The 11,838-nt window shown below is 37.0% G+C and overlaps 1 non-coding gene across 1 annotated transcript; it reads left to right on the top strand.

Annotated features, from left to right (window-relative positions):
• The first annotated feature begins 306 nt into the window (after positions 1 to 306).
• On the top strand, positions 307 to 412 carry LOC133311929 (small nucleolar RNA R71). Its single transcript, XR_009751610.1, has one exon. It is a non-coding gene; the product is annotated as a small nucleolar RNA R71 (small nucleolar RNA).
• Positions 413 to 11,838: the final 11,426 nt, after the last annotated feature.

Genomic DNA, 11,838 nt, shown 5'->3' with positions numbered 1-11,838 from the left:
ACAGCAGCAGCTTTAGCCTGAACACCAGAAATCTGCATCTTATCAAGCCTTGAAGTCAAATTTGCAATTTGCTGAGATAATAGCTTATTTTTAGCCAGCACAACATCATTGCCTTCCAGCTGAAGAATACCTCTCTTAGGTTTAGATGACAACCCTTCATTTTCATTGGCAGCCATTCTCTCAATCAGCTCAAGAGTCTCATTTGCTCTCAAGGATTTAATAGTACCACCCGCGGCACCATTCAACACCATCCGAATGTCAGGTTTACAACCGTTGAAGAAGATTCTCACTTGATTGCTAGCAATCAAGTTATAATGAGGACATCTTCTCATTAAATCCTTGAATCTGTTCCAAGCTCCACATATAGTTTCACCCTCTGATTGAGTGAAATTGGTGATATCATTCACCATTTGATTGTAACTCTCCATCGAGAAGAACTCAGCAAAGAACTTCTGAGATAAATCATCCCATGTAGGAATGCTAAGTGCAGGCTGCCTTTCCAACCAACTGAGAGCTTTTCCCTTAACAGCAAAAGGAAACAATCGCAACCGGATTGCATCATTAGACACCTGAGGATGTTTAGTTGTGTCACAGACCATAAGAAATCTGTCTATGAATCTATGAGGATCTTCATTCTCCTCTCCTCCAAACTAGGCTCTCTCCACCAATTGAATAATGGAAGACTTTAGCTCCCAATTATTGTTACCAATTATCGGATGAACAATGCTTGAGTTCGGCCTATTGAAAGCTAGAGTAAGAATAGTGTCCATGAGTGGATTTCCTTCATCATTGTTTGCTGCCATGATTGGTACTTCAATTGGTATCTCCTGTGTCTCTTCAGATAGAGTACCAAACTCTTTGAATTCAAGCTTTTTCTGAGCGAGTTTTCTATTCCTCCTTTCGGTCTTTGTAATCTCAGGATCAAACAGAAATTCTGCAGTTTTACCTCGCATACAACTCAGGAAAGAGATTAGTAGTACTTTTCAAATAAAATAAAAAATAAAAATATTCAAAAAAAAAAATCCAATCTTAAAGATCAAGATTATATGATATAAGAAATGTCAATCCCCGGTAACGGCGCCAAAAACTTGATGCTCACTGGCAAGTATACCGATCGCACAAGTAATACAGTGATAAAAAAAGTATCGTCTCCACAGGAATTGTGATCGAATATCAAATAATCGTTCTTTTTAAGACGGAAAGAATGCAAATAGATATGAAAAATGTTTTGGATTTGAGTAACAATAAGAACTAAGATAAAAACTTATTTTTGGATTTTTGTTATGAAAAATAAAACGAAGATTGATTTAATAAAATATAAGAAGGCATTGTAGCTGGAGTACACGCACCATATGATCCCCGCTTTAAACTTTGGATTGATTGACAATGTTCATTCAATTTAATAACTCAGACAAATTATCATCTAAAATAATTAGTTAAATCTCAATCCCTTGGTAATCTAACCCTTTAATTCAATTGGAATCCTAATTCCTTAGAAATTCCGCATGCAATTAAGCATTAAACACGATAATTTAAACGTCTGCAATCCACACAAGTCTATCCCTAGAGTATGCATAAATTGTTACTTTACCCCCTTTCAGAATCAAAACCCCAATATTTCTATTGCGAATCCTAATTCCCAAATTATTATCTCCTATTAGGTTGATCAAGTCTAACAGAAATAATATCAATACGCACAGCGTAAAAATAAAATATATTAAAATAAACAAGCAAAAATAATCAATCCAGCGTAAAAAGGGTTCACATAGGGTTTGTGACCCTAACTACAATAAAGAGAATTAGCCAGCCATAGACATAGCTTCCATACAATTATAAAATAAAATTCAAAATAAAATTACTATAAGAAGTAAAGAATGATCCTATGCTCTTCTCCTCTCTCTGGAATCCTTGTTCTGCTCCATCGTCCAAAAGTATACTCCAAAAAACCCTCGCAGCGTCCTTTTAAGTTCGAAATTGCTTCCACGTTGAAGTCCGCACGGGTAGTGCTAAACTGGCGCGGCAATAGCGCCAAAATTTTACTCTAGGTTGGTTTCTCGCGCGGGTAGCGCCAAACTGTCGCTGCACCCGCGCCAACTCTCTGGTCTTTGTACCGCTTTGCTGAAGTCGGTGCTGCAACAGCGCCAAACTGGCGCGAGTAGCGCCACTTTCCTTTTTCAATTTTTCACAATTTCCTATTTCTTCTTGCTTTAACCTGTAAAAGTTATAGAAAATATGAGAAATAAACTGAAATGGAAAAATTAAATAATAAAAGCAATTAATATACAGAAAATGCTCTTTTATGATTAAATTCTTATTATTTTTGGCTTGTAAAACATCACATGCCAGAGGCACATCACTGCCCATACCCATTAATGTGAAAGGAATCAGAAGCTTCTTGGGGCATGCTAGATTTTACAGAAGATCCATCAAGGACTTCTCAAAAATTTCAAGGCCACTCTGCAGATTGCTGGAGCAGAATGCACCCTTCATTATAGATGAGGATTGCAAGGCAGCCTTTGAAGAACTGAAAAAGAGACTTGTCACAGCACCTATCGTAGTTGCTCCTGACTGGAGTCTACCATTTGAAATGATGTGTGATACTAGTGAACATGCTATTGGAGCAATGCTAGGACAAAGACACAGCAAAGTGTTTCATTATATTTATTATGCTAGCAAAACACTCACTGAAGCTCAATTTAATTATACAGTCACTGAAAAAGAATTATTGGCTGTTGTTTATGCTTTTGAGAAGTTTAGATCTTATTTGTTTGGTGCTAAAGTGACTGTTTATACTGACCATGCAGCTATCAAGTACTTAGTGGACAAGAAGGATTCAAAACCGAGGCTCATCAGGTGGATGCTCTTGCTACAAGAGTTTGATTTGGAGATAAAAGACAAAAAGGGTACTGAGAATCAAGTAGCAAACCACTTATCAAGGTTGGATGAAGGTAAAGCAGATAGGCTTGAAGAGAAAATCAAGGATGCATTTCCAGATGAGCATCTCTTTGCTATTACATTGCTACAACACCGTGGTATGCTGATATTGCAAACTACATAGTGAGTGGAATTCTGCCCAACAATGTAAGTTCACAACAAAGAAGGAAGTTCATCTATGATTGCAAATACTACCTTTGGGATGAGTCTTACCTATTCCAGAGATGCCCTGATCAAATCATAAGAAGATGTGTACCTGAAGGAGAAATACAAGCCATCTTGGAGCATTGTCATTCATCTCCATATAGAAGACACTATGCTGGAGTCAGAACTGCAGCAAAGATTCTACAATCTGGTTTTTACTGCCTCACATTTTTAAAGATTCACATTCTTTTGTTGCAGGTTGTGATAGATGCTTGATGCGAGCTGTCAAACTTGTGCAAATTAAAAATTATTTTTATTTAGGGTTCAGAAAATTTGCAGTAAAGTGGAAACCCTAAGTCGTCTCTCAAGGAAATTGTTTTGGTAAAAGTCGCTTATGAAAACAGAAAATAAAAAGGGGGGTTTTGGATTTCGATTGAATAAAAGACAGAATATAAAAATTGGGATTAAAAATTCGTAATTAAAAATTAACCAACCTAAGGTTAGGGTTCTTAAGATGTCCTTCCTTGGATAAAAATTACCAAATTCGAGAATAATCTCAATTAAATCGGAATCCTTATTTTCAATTGAGAATAATCCGATGATCATTCTTTTTCCATAATCGCAATCGCGAACCTCAGATCGAATATCCACAATCGCACGATATCGATCTGAGTTAGGGAAAAGAAACAAATCTGGTTAGAGAATGATCGCAAATCCTCTAGACAGATCCATGGAATCCCTTCCCTTTAGGTTGATTAAAGGGGTTTTAGCCTAGCATGGCTAGGATAAAAATCATTAAAAATTAAAATAAAATAAAAATAAGAAGAAGAAAAAGACGAAGAACGCTTCAGAGAAAATCCTTTGATCCCAAAATTTGAAAATTACAGAATGACGAAAAGTTTCCTACTCTGCCGTCATATACCCCTACCCAAATCGGGTTAGGGCTCAATTCAGATCGGCCCATCTGTCTATAATACGAAATAAAATAAATAGAATATAATAAAACTAAAACTTGGCTTTGGGCCACTTAAGTAATTGGGTTTTAATTTAAATTACAAGTCCAATAATAAAATAAAACTTCAGCAAAACGCGTCCAACTTGTCATCAGAAATGGACCAGCTTCCAGTCCTAAATGGGCTTCGAACTCTTCATAAGAATTGTATCCCTCTGTGTTATCGGAAAAACCCAACAAGAACGGAGTCAATCCGACAACTGGGACCGAGATATGGCCAAAATACAAACGTAGTGTAAAGCTGAAAAATTCTGACGAAAATAATTAAACCCAATCAAAAACTAAAAATCTAAATTAACTCTAAAAATCATTATTTTATTCAAATAAATCCTAAAAATACTAATCAAGAGTAGCAAATAAGTGTAATAAAATATGAGTTATCAATGCTAGAGGATTGGAAATGTATCAAGAAGACATGAAATGCCCCTTAATCCTATTCTTGAAGTAGAGCTGTTTGATGTTTGGGGGCTGGACTTCATGGGACCATTCCCACCATCATTTGGGAATCATTATATCCTAGTGGCTGTGGACTATGTGTCCAAATGGGTAGAAGCCGTAGCATTACCCACCAATGATTCAAAAGTCGTGTGGAAGTTCCTCAAGAAGAACATCTTCACAAGGTTTGGCACACCAAGGGCAATAATAAGTGATGAAGGCACCCATTTTTGTAGCAAACAATTTGAACATCTACTAGCAAAATATGGGGTAAGACACAAGATTGCTATAGCATACCACCCTCAGACCAGTGGGCAGGTTAAAGTATCCAATAGAGAAATCAAGAGGATATTGGAGAAGGTGGTAAATCCTACAAGAAGAGACTGGTCACTAAGGTTGGATGACTCTTTGTGGGCATATAGGACTGCTTACAAGACTGCCTTAGGTGCATCACCATTCAGAATTATGTATGGGAAGGCATGTCATCTTCCTGTGGAGCTGGAGCATAGTGCTTATTGGGAAATAACCAAGCTGAATTTAGATGCTAAAGCAGCAGGGGAAAATAGAATGCTGCAGCTTAATGATGAATTCAGGCTAGATTCATATGAAAATGCCAAGCTTTATAAAGAAAAGATGAAAAAATGGCATGACAAGAATATCCTGCATAGGAGTTTTGAGCAAGGAGAGCAAGTGCTGTTATTCAAGTCAAGGATCAAATTATTTCCAGGAAAACTTAAGTCAAGATGGTCAGGACCTTTTAGAGTGGTCCAAGCATTCCCCCATGGAGCTGTTGAAGTTATAAGTGAAAAAGGGGGAGAAACATTTAAAGTTAATGGTCAAAGACTTAAGCAATATTGGGGAGGCCATGCAGACAAGGGGAAGTTTGTTATCTCCTTGGGAGAACCTAACTAAGTCCAAAAAGGAGCAAGTTAGGCTGAAGACTTAAAATCAAGCGCTCTAGGGAGGCAGCCCTAGGAAACAAGCAATTTATTTTATTTATTTAAGGAATTTATTTTACCTTAGGATAGTTTATTTTATAAATAAGAAGCATGCGACTTTATACTAAGTTTTTTCTTTCTTTCTTGGGTCAGATATAAAATCCAATGCTATAAGAATGTCACAACGTCATCACAGGCTACAGCAAAGGAGCATTGGGCCAGACAGAATGGGTCGCACCAGGCCAATGCAATTAAAAGAAAGGCCTAAGGATGCTACAACGTGGGTTTTGCTGAGTAACCCAAAAGGACTGTTGTAGCATTTAAAAGTGGAAAGTTGGAGGACAGAGGTTATCATGCTCTGCGGTTGAGCAGTTGTTTGGGCCAATAGCAAAGTTGCAACTGCCCTTGTGGCAGTTATAAAAAGCTGCCAACGTCCCTTGCATCCTATTCTGACCTCTGATCGTGCAAAATACCCATTTTCTCTTCATCTTTACTCTCTCTTAACCCTAAAAGAAATTCCACACTGTTCCAAGGAGTGAACGTGATAAATTGAGTTTGGAGTCCCCATTGTTAAACAAGACCGATAGCAAACAACTGAGTTTGGAGTCACAGCAATGGAAGACACATCAACAAGGAGTGGAAAAATCAGAGGGATGAACATGGAACATTCTGGAACCCCGAAGAAATTGGAGGCTATACCCACCTTCATCAATGAGAGGGCTGTAAAGAGGCATGAAGTGATGCTGAAGAGAAACCTCTTTTCTTATAGAGGTTTCGTGCAAGTCAGCATAGATGCTGGGGCATATGACCCATACTTCACCAACATCATTGTTGCACATCAATGGGAGAAATTCTGTCTCCATGAAGCTGAAGCAGTAATCCCTATTGTTAGGGAATTTTATGCCAACATGCCTCAGAGGAAATCTACCAAGGTAATGGTCAGAGGAAAAAGTGTATCCTTCAGCAGTGCCACCATAAAGAAGGTGTACAATCTGCCCACCATTGTGGATGAATATCAAGGCCTGAAAAACACCACTGATGAGGAATTTTTGAAACAAGTCATTGATGACTTGTGTGCAAAGGAATCTCTCTTTTCTGAGAAGTGAACTGCAGCCCGAAGCAAGGGTGTGGTACCATTTCTTGCAAAGTAGGCTAAAGCCTACTTCTCACACTGAGACTGTGAACAAGGAAAGAGCAATATTGCTCTCTTGTATTATGGATGGAAGACCTATTGATGTGGGTCGTATAATTCAAACCGAAATTGTGACTTGTTCCAAAAATGATACTGGCTACCTTTGGTTCCCTGGAATGATCACCCAGTTATGCCAAGAAGCCAATGTTCCCATTGCTGATGATGAGGAACGGTTCCAGATCACGAACCAATCACCCCCTACACCACCGAAAGGGTTAGCAAGAAAGCAAAGGTACTTAGTGGAGAAGTCATGCCTTCACCTAACGCCCGAGGAAAGAGTGCTGCAGCATCAACCTCCACAGTAGCAGTGGAAGAAGACTCGCTCTGGAAGAAGAGGATTGAAGATAGACTGAAGAAAATTGAAGATGACCAACTGAAGACCAGGAAAGAAATCATAGAAAAACTGAATAACATGGACAATTTCATCCTAGCTCAACTTGGTTTTCTCAAATCTCCTGAGCAGAAAGAAGGCCAGAGCAAAGCTGCAGCATCTGAGGAGGAAGCTGAGAAAGAATAAGATGAGGTAAATGGAGAAGAAGAAGAGGCAGAAGGAAGTGAGGAAGAATAAGAAGAGCACGAAGAAGAGGAAGATACTGATGGATCTCCTCTGATTTAAAATTTTGATTTGTTAAGGTTGTTTTGTTCTTTGGTTGTTTTCTTTTTCTTTTTCTTTTCTTTTTCTTGTCCGTTGTATATCTGTCCACTTGTTAAATGAAAACTTAGTAGGAAATTGCATGCTGCAGGAGTCATTTTCTGTTCAAGTTTCAATATTCTGTGTGATTTTGCTTTATTCTGAAGTTAGGAAAAATTTGAAAGAAAATAAGGGACTCAAGAAGGAAACTCAGTACTGATGCTGAGTTAAAAATGCTGAAGAGTTTAGCATAGCATCAATAAGGCAATGTTGTATCTTTGCATGTTCTGTATAATCTGTATTGCTGCTAGATTGCTATAGAACTGTGTAAGAATGAAAGTCAGTGATTTGAGGCCAAAGTCTAAATGGATACCCAAGTAGGACTTGAAAGCAGACCCAACTCAGGGTGAAAAGTCAATGGATGGATCATTTAAGCACAAGGACCAATTCAAGGCAAGAGAAACCAAGGAGTGAATTACGGAAGAGGGCTTAGGATTCAACAAGTTGATGGATTTGAATCCTACCACATGAGACAGATTTGAAGGCTATAAGGGTGAAAGAAGCCAAGTAACAAAGTGCCAATGCACAAAGAATTCTTCCTCAGAAAAATGAAGTCAAAAAAAAGTAAAAAGAAAAGAAAAGAGGGAAAACCCCAAAAATAAAGTAAGTGCAAAAGCACAAGACAAAATAAGAAGGCAAAGCTAAAAATGCAAGGTGGACACTCGTTCCTTCAAGTCTTGTACACATGGGTGTGAATTCAATTCTGACAGAGCATGAGTCAAGCAACTAGGCCTTATGATTTTAAGTTTGAAGCTCCAAGGTGGATCAACCCAAGAAGGAAGTTCCTAGCGCGCACACATTGGTCTGTCCATAAAGTTATGAAGCTTTGAGAAGATGAAGCCAACAAGGAATACTGAAGTTGAAGTAAGGATGATGGTTGAAGACCAACAGTCAATTGCACAATGTTGTAGCAATGCTGCTGCAATATGGAGAATCTCAACAACAGTCTTTGATACAGAAGTGACTGAATTGATGAATGTTAAGCTGGGAAGTGTTTTGTTGTTCGAGGACGAGCAACGTTTTGAGTTTGGAGTGTGATAACTCTCTAAAACAGAGTTATTTTTGCTTAATTATGATGTTCTGAGGCTATAATTACATATAATTCTCTTGATCTTATATGATTAATGATGAATTCTATGATTTCATGATTTAATTGAGAATTATGTTAATTATGAGTATTTGGATATAAATTGAGGTATTGGAAACATTTAAATGCATTTGTTATTTTACTGCAGGTCAGTGCTGTAGCATTGGGAAGCAGTGTTGTAGCAATGCAGATGAGGTCAGCAGTACATATTGTTGACATCAGCACCAGCAAGCCATGGATCCAAGCCCAATTTGATAGAAGAAGCTTCTGAACGTGTACGCAAAGACCTGAACTGGATACACGCTCAAAATCTTCAAGAAATCACAAGCTAATCTTCATCAAATCAACGATTACAAATCCGATTCAAATCAGAATTACAAATCTGGAAAGAATCTGATGAGATATGCAACAACATACTCTGTCAGCATGACAGCAAAACAGAGTCCTAATCTCATTCAATCACAGGACAGATTTGAGTGACGATTTGCATGGATAAGAAGAGCTGATTGAAGCCCAGAATATCAAAGCATATAAAGGAATGAACCCTACACACAGAAGACGACTGTATATATTTTGAGACACTCAATTAGAGGCAGATTTTAGAGAGAGAAAGTGGGGGAAACACTTGGAAGGGATTTGAAGGTTCGTTAAGAGAAATCCAACGGATCAAAGGAAGGAGCTAGGGTTCAATTGAGAGATCATTGAACCCAGTAACTTGCTGCATTATTCCAGCGGCTGAAGCAAGGTTGATGGTGGTGGAGCTCATGGTTGCTGCGAGAGCAGTGCTACAGCAATGTCCCTGCTTTCTTTACTTTAGCTTTATGGAATCCTTTTCTTTCTTTGTTGTTTCTTTCCACCCATTTATGGGCTAAGTTGTTATGATTGGGTGATAGAGTACCCTTATTGTGATGTAAACAATATTGCCTTAACTTTGTTGTATGATTTTCCTTTCAGTTTCTTAATAAAGTATGATATTGTCTTTAATCTTGTTGGTTCATCGAGAGAGGATTGCAAGGTACTTAGGATTTAGGCTATAGAAATATAGGTAAATCCTGAATATTATTAAGCATTGTGGTTTAACTAAGTAAAATTAGTTAATTGTAAGTAGAGAGATCACTTGCACCACAAAATCATATGGAACTTGAACTTCATGAGTTCATAACTTTGTTAGCCATAGAGATGTGGGACTTAATATACATGTATTGTTGGTGAGAGCCCTTGCATGCATTAGTGTTCTGATTACTGAATGGATGGTTGTTGTAGCATAGTTACTGCATTCTGGTGAAATTGCAATAATGGGGAAATTGATCCCAATCTGTCTTTAAGCATTTGGAAAACTTATTTTGTAACTGCATTTTCTTAGTTAATCATTAATCTTAGTTTATTTTATTTCTTAAATTGTCAAAGTAGTCATTAGTCAACAACAATTCATCTTTGTTACCTTGATTGCTTCACTTAGAGCTATAGCATTATATAATCTCTGTGGGAACGATAACTGGACTCACACATCCACTCTATTACTTGTTGATGCGTGCACTTGCATACTTGTGTGATTTATAATTGATTGTGAAATTGCACAACAGCAGTCAAAACAATCCTCAAGTACTTGAGAAGAACTAAGGATATGTTTCTGGTTTATGGTGGAGTTGATGAGCTAGCAGTGAAAGGGTTAACTGATTCCATCTTCTAAAGTGACAAAGATGATTGCAAATCAGAATCAGGGTTCGTATTCACCTTAAACGGTGGAGCAGTGACTTGGAAGAATTTCAAATAGGAGACTACAACAAATTCAATGACAGAGGCTGAATATATAATGGCTTCAGAAGCAGCTAAGGAGGCGGTGTGGTTCATCACTGAACTTGGGGTGTATAACAACCCTCACTGTCAAAATAGGTGACAGTAAAATAATAAAGTGTTTAATGGAATTAAACATGTATTTAAGGAATACGGTAAGCGGTAAATCATGTAAATTACATGATAATTAAGTGACAGATACAGTTCATGCCAGACAAGCCAAATAGGATCCTAATGGAATTAATATAAAAGATTTGGGGTCAAAGTATAATAATGTGAAAATTAAGGGGCTAGTTTGCAAATAAGTGAAACAAGGTCTAAACTTGATTTTGATGTTTTAATTAAATTGTTTATGGAATTCTATGAAATAGAAGTGATCTTATTTTAGTCAAATGATGTCCAGATTAATTCCTAAAATTAGGTCAAAGTATGGAATTAATCAACCAATAGAAATTGGAATAAGTCAAATTATGTGTAAAATCAATAAGACTTTGAAAGTTAGTAAAACTTGTGAAATTCCTATACATATTTGATGACTACATGAGTTCCTTGTGTCATTGTATTGTTAAAGTCAAGGGAGTTGATAGGAATTAGCCTATAAGAATTAAGGTTGAAAGTTTTAAGAAGAATTAAACCAGTGAGAATTAAAATTAAGATGGAAAGTCAAAGCTTGAAGTAAAAGATAATTTTGTTACCATTTTCTCATCAAAGTGGGCTGTCATGATATGATGTCTATACATGGCCCTTTCTTTCTTGTGTTTATGTAGCCAAAGGGAATAATTGGTCTGGTTAAAGAGTTTTTAAGAAAAATGGACAAATAGGATGAAGTTTAAAATATCAAAAAAGGCAACTATATAAAAGATGCATCTACTTGGTCATGTACTAGTATATAAGTCAGTTGAAGCTGTGTGCTCCATTTCCTATGCCACTTTCTTTATTTCCTTGTGTTAAGAAGTCTTTTAGGTAACCATAGAAAGTTAACAAGTTAAACTAAGAAATAAATTAAGTTTCTTTGGTTACACAATTACTTTATGTCGGCAGCCTTCATTTTTTTTATCCATGTTCATTTCTTCTCCTATATATGCAGCAAACTCTATAATCAAAAGAGGGACAAGCCTGGGTGGAGATAGCCAATAGAATTTAAGTTGAAAAAGGCTAAAAGGATGAACCAATAAGAAGCAAGATGAGTTTGACAATTGTAAGACTTAGCAATTATGTCATTAAACTAGATATTTTACACAACACATAGCCGACCTCTTCTTTTTCTTATGTCTTCCAACATATACTTTTCCTTTCTTCTTCATTAGTGCAGCTAAAAAAATAGGAGAGTAAGGACAAGAGGATTCATGGAGATTTAGGCATTTTTAGCTTAAATTTATCACACAAAAGTTATAGCCTTGAACTTGTGACCAAAACCCTTCAATCCTTTTTCCTTGTAAATCTTTATATTGAGAGTTAATCTCCATCAAAGGTGCTGCCATGGTATTGTTCATGTGCATAAAAGTGAAGCTTTAAAGTGGTTGAGGCTTGAGAAGTTACCTTTGGAGTGAGGAGAACTCATTGGTGGTGAAATTTATTAACTTTGATGGCTAGTTTTCTTGTTTAAAATTA

Source organism: Gastrolobium bilobum, unplaced genomic scaffold (assembly GCF_033153095.1).
Source record: "Gastrolobium bilobum isolate Gb01-03AN ecotype WA unplaced genomic scaffold, APGP_CSIRO_Gbil_v1 utg131797, whole genome shotgun sequence".
NCBI classification, from domain to species: domain Eukaryota; kingdom Viridiplantae; phylum Streptophyta; class Magnoliopsida; order Fabales; family Fabaceae; genus Gastrolobium; species Gastrolobium bilobum.
Note: the sequence above shows the minus strand (reverse complement) of the source record. Positions and strands in the feature narration are given on the sequence as shown.